The following is an 8,829-nucleotide window of genomic DNA, read 5'->3' as shown; positions in this document are numbered from 1 at the left end:
CTATATTCGCTTCCATTGGAGAAGGAAATGGCAACCCACTCCAGTATTCTTGCCTGGAGAATCCTGTGGACACAGGAGCCTGGTGAACTGCTGTCCATGGGGTCACACTGAGTCAGACACAACTGAAGTGACTTAGCAGCAGCAGCTTCCATTTGGTTATTATTTATCAGGTATATCATAAAGATTAGTAAGAAAGAACAAATGTGTGGTTATCTATAGATGCCATGATTGTATAGATAGAACAACTAACAACATTTTACAAAAATTCCTACAACTAGTGAGTTTAACAAGATTTCATGGTAGAGTCAATACACAAAAATCATTTGCACTTCTGTATACTAGCAAGAGACAATTGGGAAATGAAATTTGAAAAAAAAATCCAAGGGGAGATGAAAAACCAGATGATTGAATATATAAATTGGGAGCCAGTGGATGAGGTTGATTAGAGAAGCAAATTAAATCAGTCAGGAAAGTGGTCCCAGGATTCAGCTGTGGGCATTCCAGTGTTCAGAGGTCAAACTGGAGAAGCAGAGACAGCAAAGGAGACTGAGCAGGAGTTGCCAAGTAGACAGAAGAACCAGAGAAGATGGTATTTCAGAAAAGAGAGAGGAAATGTGGCCAGTTGAGCCCATTGCTGTTGAGAGGCTGTGAATGATAAAGACAAGAAATGACCGTCTTATCGACAACGTGGATAACCTTGTTAATGTTGACTGAAGCCCAATTAATTTGGGTTCCTCAATGAGTAGGACTAGGACTAGCTACTACAGGCCACCCTGATGGAATGTTTTGTTGTCAAGGACAAATAGGGTCTGGAAGAGGGACTGTGGGCTCAAGGAGGGTTTTCCTTCCTTCCTTCCATCCTTTCTTCCTTTTTCTCTCCCTCCCTCCCTGTAGCCATCCTTGCTCCCTCTCTGTTTTTCCCTCCTTCCCTTCCTTCTTCTTTCCCTCCCTCCCCTCTTCTTTCTTGCAGTTATGTGGCTGTTTCAGTCCACTTAGATTCTAGAGAGAAATTGATTATTGGAAGTGAGGGGAGAATTGTAGAAATGGAGTCCTGGGGGAGAAGAGATGAACACCAGGGCCCAAGCAGAGGGGCTGATCTTTGATAGAATCAGGGTCATGTCTTACACTTTAGGCTCAGATACACTAGGTTGGTCTATCTTGTGGGAGCGGTCATATAATTGTTTATATATTTTTTTGTCATTTAATGTGGGAAAAGGTCATTAGCTGACAGTGATGGGGCATAGCATGAATGAGATTGCAGGAGAAAGAGAAGTTCTAAGTGTGAACTAGTATTTGGGAAGGGAGGGAAGTAAACATACCAGGAAGATATGATCAGATGGTTGAGAAATATTGAGAAGCTGTTTGAAAATTTATGGTTGTGGAATTAAAGTGAAACTAGGTAATATTCAGCTACTTTCATGCAGGCATGAAGTAGTAGAATGTTTGCACTTTATTAGGGATGACATTTCAATGGGCAAGTAGGACACAGGAGAGAAAATCCAGGAAGTCAAAGGTAAGGAGGTTACTAACATGTCATGGAATCCAGGCTGTATAAGGAGGAAAGTGAGCCCATAGGAAGATGGATGGTGACAGCCCTATCAGGGCCAATAGATTGAAGGTTTCAAGAGGTCAAAATGATGCTGAGAAAGGAGTATTAGAGCTGGTGAGCTCTAGGTATTGGAGGTAATTGTCAGAGGGTGAGATGCTTGGAATTATTATTTCAGATGTGATGCTGGTATTTGTGATGACAAGCTCAAGTGTATGATTGTGGGAAAGAATGACCAAGGTGAGGTGAAAGGAAGTGTCATGGAGATGCACAGTTATTAAGCCACTGCCTTTTAGCTCCAAACTCACCTTATGTACTTTCCCTATGATGCTAGGGCTGGGACTTTACAAATCATTTTTGCTCTGCCAAATAGCTCCCTGTTACACTCTGCCAACAGTTAGAACTGGACATGGAACCACAGACTGGTTCCCAATAGGGAAAGGAGTACGTCAAGGCTGTATATTGTCACCCTGCTTACTTAACTTACATGCAGAGTACATCATGAGAAATGCTGGGCTGAATGACTCATAAGCTAGAATCAAGATTTCCGGGACAAATATCAATAACCTCAGATATGCAGATGACACCACCCTTAAGGCAGAAATTGAAGAAGAACTAAAGAGCCTCTTGATGAAAGTGAAAGAGGAGAGTGAAAAAGTTGGCTTAAAGCTCAACATTCAGAAAGCTGAAATCATGGCATCTGGTTCCATCACTTCATGGCAAATAGATGGAGAAACAGTGGAAACAGTGACAGACTTTATTTTGGGGGGCTCCAAAATCACTGCAGATGGTGACTGCAGTTATGAAATTAAACGACACTTACTCCATGGAAGAAAAGTTACGACTGACCTAGACAGCTTATTAAAAATCAGAGACATTACTTTGCCAACAAAGGTCTTTCTAGTCGAGGCTTTGATTTTTGCAGTAGTCATATATGCATGTATGTGAGAGTTGGACTATAAAGAAAGCTGAGCGCAGAAGAATTAATGCCTTTGAAATGTGGTGTTGGAGAAGACTCTTGAGAGTCCCTTGGACTGCAGGGAGATCCAACCAGTCCATCCTAAAGGAGATCAGTCCTGGGTGTTCATTGGAAGGACTGATGTTGAAGCTGAAACTCCAATCATTTGGCCACCTGATGTGAAGAGCTGACTCATTTGTAAAGACCCTGATGCTGGGAAAGATTGAGGGCAGGAGGAGAAGGGGATGACAGAGGCTGAGATGGTTGGATGGCATCACTGACTCAATGGACATGAGTTTGGGTGGACTCTGGCAGTTGGTGATGGACAGGGAGGCCTGGTGCGCTGCAGTTCATGGGGTGCAAAGAGTCAGACACGACTGAGTGACTGAACTGAACGCTCTGCCGAGAGAAAGACTGGGGGGCGGGGAATAAGGGGCTTGCTTCTTCCTGTTTCCATCACTATTATGGCAACAGTGTTTCTTCTCCCAGGCAGCAGTTCCTTCCCATAGTAGTAGGGAGTTCAGCCTGAGTGTTTCCTGCCCTTGCGGAACCAGCTTTATTGAGCACAGCTCAGAGACGCAGCCTCAGCCAAGCAACGCTGCTCTCCGGAGGTGTGGCTTCAGCTCCTGAGGCCTTCCTCTTTGGGCCTAATCTCTTACAATCCTAGCCGATCCCTTGTCTCCACTCTGCCCTAGGGATGGTAGCTGCCTCTTGCAGTTGAGGTCTCTGTGATACCTCAGTATTCTCTTGTCTCCTTTCCAGTTTCCTTGTTAAAAATTCTACACTTAGCTAACAATTCTTCATATTGAATTCTGTCAGATAACTGGCATGGTTCCCATTTCCTGGCCAGACTCTGACAGACACAGGATGTGAGGATGTGAAGGAGCAGAATACTTGGATGTTGATGTCAGCAAGAATGGTGGTAGGAATAAGGGTAGAGACCAAGGCAGTGGTTCAGAAGTGAAATTATCCAGTGAACGGGAGGGATAGAACACTGCAGGAAGAGGGGAATTGGGTGCTAAAGTCAGCTGGATTTTTTATACTTAAATGTTTAACTTGAGATCTTACTCTCCATGATTTAAGTTCAAAAGTTTATTTAAAATCCAGCAAATTCTTTTGACAGGTCACTTTATTTTTTAAAATTTAAAGAAGAATTATTGAAATATAGTTGATTTACAGTGTTGTGTTGATTTCAGGTGTTGTGTAAACAAAGTAATTCAATTATATATATATTATATACACGCACATATATATATTCTTTTAAAGATTCTTTTCCATTATAGATACTACTAGATATTGAGTATAGTTTCCTGTCCAATATAGTAGGTCCTTGTTGTTTGTTTTACATATAATGGTGTGTATATGTTGATTCCAAACTCCTAATTTATCTCTCCCACCCTTCTCCCCTTTGGCAATCATACCTTTCTTTTCTGTGTTCCTGAGTCTTATTTCTGTTTTGTAGGTAGGTTCATTTGTAACATTTTTTAGATTCCACATGTAAGTGATACGATATTTTTCTTTCTCTTTCTGACAGACTTCACTTGATATGATAATCTCTACAGATGACATTATTTCAATCATTTTATGGCCATAGGTGCACTTTAATGACATCTTCTCCTATCTGGTAAAAATTGGGTCAGCGTTTCTCAAAGTATAGTCTCAAAGTATAGTTTTGGTTTTATATACCAAAACTACTAGAATTCTTGTTAAATACGCAGATTCCTGGTCTATACAAGTAGGGAGACCCCAAACTGAGAGGTGTCCCAAATAGTATGATATTAATGTTAAAACCAGGATAGTCCTGAACAAATCAGGGGTGGTTGGTTAGCCTAATGCCAGACCTACTGAATCTAAATCTTAAAGGGTCGGGCTGACGTCTGCCTTTTGAACAAGTGTCTCGGGTGGTTCTTAGGCACACTGCCATGAAAACTACCACCCCAGGGGTCTCCAGGCTTGACAGGCTAGGTAAACCTCTTTCCTTCTGGGCTCCACACTGCCCCTATTGGTGGCATTCTCTGATCAAGGAAGAGTGTCTCACTTTCTTGTCATGGCGTGTTATGGAAATCCTGGCAATCCCTCTGACTGCTGATAGTACGATTGAGCATATAGAAAGTGAATCACACTTCTTTTGATTTCTTTTTTTGCTCCTTATAACAAGATATACCACCATTGATTTTTCATGGTAGTGTGGGCTGTCCACGTGCAGTAGAAGCCTGTCCCTCCTAGAGTGTCCCTGGGACATATTCAGTGTTAGCTCAGTCTGCCATTGTGAAATACTATTGCCTGGGTAGTTTTAAACAACAGAAATAACAGAGCAACATAGAAAAATCAATTGCATTTCTATTGGTAGCAGTGAACATATGGAAGCTGAAATTAAAAACCACTTGTAAATACTATTTAGAGTTGCTACAAGGAAAATACTTAGGTATACACTTAAAAAATATGTACAGGATCTATATGCTGAAAATTACAAAATGCTGATGGAAGAAATCAAAAGAAGACAAGTAAATGGAGAGATGAAACTTGATCATGGACAGGAAGAGCCAACATATTGAAGATACTGTAATTGGATGAGGCTGGTACCGAAGCCAAGCTCAGCTGCTCACTGCTCAAGGCCAATACTCAAGAGACAAGTGTTCGTGGAAAAGGAAAAGTTACTGTATTCAGGAGGCCAGCAACCTGGGGAGACGGTGGACTAATGTCCCAAGACCATCTCCAAGTTGCCAATTGGGAGACGGAGATTTTAAAGGCAGTGTAAAGGAGGGGCTGCAGGGTACATGGTCACCTCGTGCATAATCCTCAGGTTGGCTGGCAGCAAGGTGAAGTCTCAAGCATCACCAGTCTTCTGTTTTCAGCCAGTCTAGTGTCTCCGTGCATGTGGTCAGCAGTTTTCACTTGTGGAGGTCTGCTTCCTGTTTCCTGTAAAAAAACCGGCTTAGGAATGTGTATCTGATCTTTATCCATTATCATTCAGGGACCTGGGAGTTTGGTGACTCTGCTGTGGTACTGGTTTACAGTCTAAATTGTTGCCATTTCCCCTGCTCAACAGTTAGTCTTTGTTTCTACTTCTTCTCATTTCCTAATCCTTAACTCTTAAACCAGCCTGCTTGGTTACCATATCAGTTCTCCCCTTATGAATGTATAGGTTTAGTGCATTTCCTATCAAAATTCTAGCAACATTTTATGTTGATATAGGTAAGCTTATTTTAAAATTTATATGGAAAGGCACAGACCTTAGATTAGTTAAAACAATCTTGACAAAGATAAATACAATGGAAGGAATCACTCTTGATACTAAGGCCTTTATTATATGCTTGAGTATATAGTGTGACATTGGTAGAGAGATCTCAATGGAACAGAATAAAGAACCAGAAATAGACTGACACATGCATGCTCAACTGACTTTTGACAAAGATGCAAAAGCTATTCAATGGAAGAGAGATATCCTTTTCATCAAATTGTGCTTAAGCTATTGAGTAGTATGCTGCTGCTGCTGCTAAGTTGCTTCAGTTGTGTCCGACTCTGTGTCCGTCCCCATAGACGGTCGCCCACCAGGCTACCCCGTCCCTGGGATTCTAGGAGGATAAAAATGAGCCTTGAGCTAAATCCCACACCTTATACAAAAATGAATGCAAAATGGATTTGCAGACTGACATGTAAAATGTAGAATTATGAATGTTTTAGGAAAAAAGTGATAAATCTCATCAAAACAAATTTTTGCTCTGTGAAATCATATGTGAAGAGAATGGAAAGATAGAGACTGGCAGAAAATATTTGCAAACCACATATCTAATAAAAGACTAGTATCTAAAACATAAAATAAATCTCACAACAGTAAAAAAAAACAAAAAAATCTAGAGAATGGGCAAAAGACACAAACTAACACTTTATCAAAGAGGATATAAAGATGACAAGGAAGATGGTGCTGCGGGCGATGAGGGGGATCGTGAAAGGGGCCACGCCTGAGCCACCAGTACCCACCAGCGGGCCCCTGGCTGGGTCTCGAGAGCAGGCACTGGCAGTCAGCCGGAACTGCCTCTCCCAGCCTCGACTCATTTCCCAGATAGGCTGAGATTGTGCACTTAACCCTACCTGACGGGACGAAGCGGAGCGGGCAAGTTCTAGAAGTTAGTGGTTCCAAAGCTGTGGTTCAGGTATTTGAAGGGACTTCAGGTATAGATGCCAAGAAAACATCCTGTGAGTTTACCCGGGGATATTCTCCAAACGCCAGTGTTTGAGGATATGCTTCATCGGGTGTTCAACAGGTCAGGGAAACCCATTGACAGAGGTCCTGTTGTCCTGGCTGAAGACTTCCTTGACATCATGGGCGAGCCAGTCAACCCTCAATGTCGAATCTATCCAGAGCAGATGATTCAGACCGGCGTTTCGGCCATAGATGGCATGAACAGTATTGCTCCGGGGCAGAAGATTCCCATCTTCTCTACTGCTGGCTTACCGCACAATGAGATTGCAGCTCAAATCTGTCGCCAGGCTGGTTTGGTAAAAAAAAAAATCCAAAGATGTAGTGGACTACAGTGAGGAAAATTTTGCGATTGTATTTGCTGCTATGGGTGTAAACATGGAAACTGCCCGATTCTTCAAATCTGACTTTGAGGAAAATGGCTCAATGGACAACGTTTGCCTGTTTTTGAACTTGGTTAATGACCCAACTATTGAGCGAATTATCACTCCTCGATTGGCTCTAACCACGGCCAAGTTCCTGGCCCATCAGTGTGAGAAACATGTATTGGTTATCCTAACAGACATGAGTTCTTATGCTGAAGCACTTTGAGAGGTTTCAGCAGTTAGGGAAGAGGTTCCTGGTAGACGAGGTTTCCCAGGTTACATGTGTACAGATTTAGCTACAATATATGAACGCACTGGCCGAGTGGAAGGTCGAAATGGCTCTATTACTCAAATTCCTATTCTCACCATGCCTAACAGTGATATTACTCACCCGATCCCTGACTTGACTGGACATATTACAGAGGGGCAGATCTATGTGGACAGACAGCTACACAACAGACAGATTTACCCACCCATTAATGTGCTGCCCTCCTTGTCGCGGTTGATGAAGTCTGCTATTGGAGAAGGCATGACCAGAAAGGATCACGCTGATGTGTCTAACCAGCTGTATGCGTGCTGTGCTATTGGTAAGGATGTGCAAGCCATGAAAGCTGTCGTTGGAGAAGAAGCCCTTACCTCAGATGATCTTCTTTACTTGGAATTTCTGCAGAAGTTTGAGAGGAACTTTATTGCTCAGGGTCCTTATGAAAACCACACTGTGTATGAGACTTTGGACATTGGCTGGCAACTGCTCCGAATCTTCCCCAAAGAAATGCTGAACAGGATCCCTCAGGGCACCCTGAGCGAATTCTACCCTCGAGACGCTGCGAAGCATTAGCTGCTACTTCATCGCTGGCTCGATGCTCTTGTGAAGTACTGGTTCTGTTTTCTTTATTCCTTTTGCACTCCCCCATCCGCACCTTTGTGTTGGAGTTTACTGTGTTACCCTGTAATTAAAAACAAAGACTGGTAAAAAAAAAAAAAAAAAAAAGATGACAAGTACATAAAACATGTTCAATATCATTAGCCATCAGGGAAATACAAATTAAAACCACAGCAAGATATCACTATACACCTCTCAGAAAGGGTAAAATTAAAAAAAAGTAAAAGTGACAACACCAAATGCAGAAGGTGCATTTGGATCCTGGAGAGGAAATTGGATCGTTCACCCAGTACTGGCAGGAAAGTGAAGTGGTATAACTGGTCTGGAAAAGTCTGTCAGTTTCATATGAAACTAAACTTGTAAGTACCAATAAGACCCAGTGAGAGTACTCTTGGGCATTTATTACAGAGAGATGAAAACTGCATTCACATAAATGTTCATAGCAGCCTTATCTGTAATACCTGCAAACTAAAATCAGCCCAGATGTCTTTCCACAAGTGAATGGTTAGAACCCATGGTATGTACATACCATAGGCTACTACTCAGAAATAAAAAGGAGCAGACTATTTCATAGCTACCACTGCTTGGATGAATCCCCAGAGAATTGTGCTGAATTTGAAAAGCTAACTGCAAAAGCTGACATACTGTTCTCCAAAAGGTTATGTAACATTTTTGAAATTATAAAATTTTAGAAATGGAGAATAGATTAGTGGTTATCAGGGGAAGGAAGTCAGGGTATGGGTTGGGGATAGGTGGGCATGAGGAGGACCTGGTTATAAAAGGATCTTTGTGGTGTTAGAAGTGTTCAGTGTTTTAACTGTGGTGGTGGTGGATGCACAAATCTGTACATGTGATAAAACTGTATAGGTCTAAAAA

General features: G+C 42.0%; 1 pseudogene; it reads left to right on the top strand.

Moving 5' to 3' along the window:
• Window positions 1–6,423: 6,423 nt before the first annotated feature.
• LOC136170634 (V-type proton ATPase subunit B, brain isoform pseudogene) lies at window positions 6,424–8,028 on the top strand (annotated as a pseudogene).
• Window positions 8,029–8,829: the final 801 nt, after the last annotated feature.

Source organism: Muntiacus reevesi, chromosome 6, assembly GCF_963930625.1.
Source record: "Muntiacus reevesi chromosome 6, mMunRee1.1, whole genome shotgun sequence".
In the NCBI taxonomy this organism is placed as follows: Eukaryota; Metazoa; Chordata; class Mammalia; order Artiodactyla; family Cervidae; genus Muntiacus; species Muntiacus reevesi.
The sequence above is the reverse complement of the archived record's forward strand: the minus strand, read 5'-3'. Positions and strand labels throughout refer to the sequence as shown.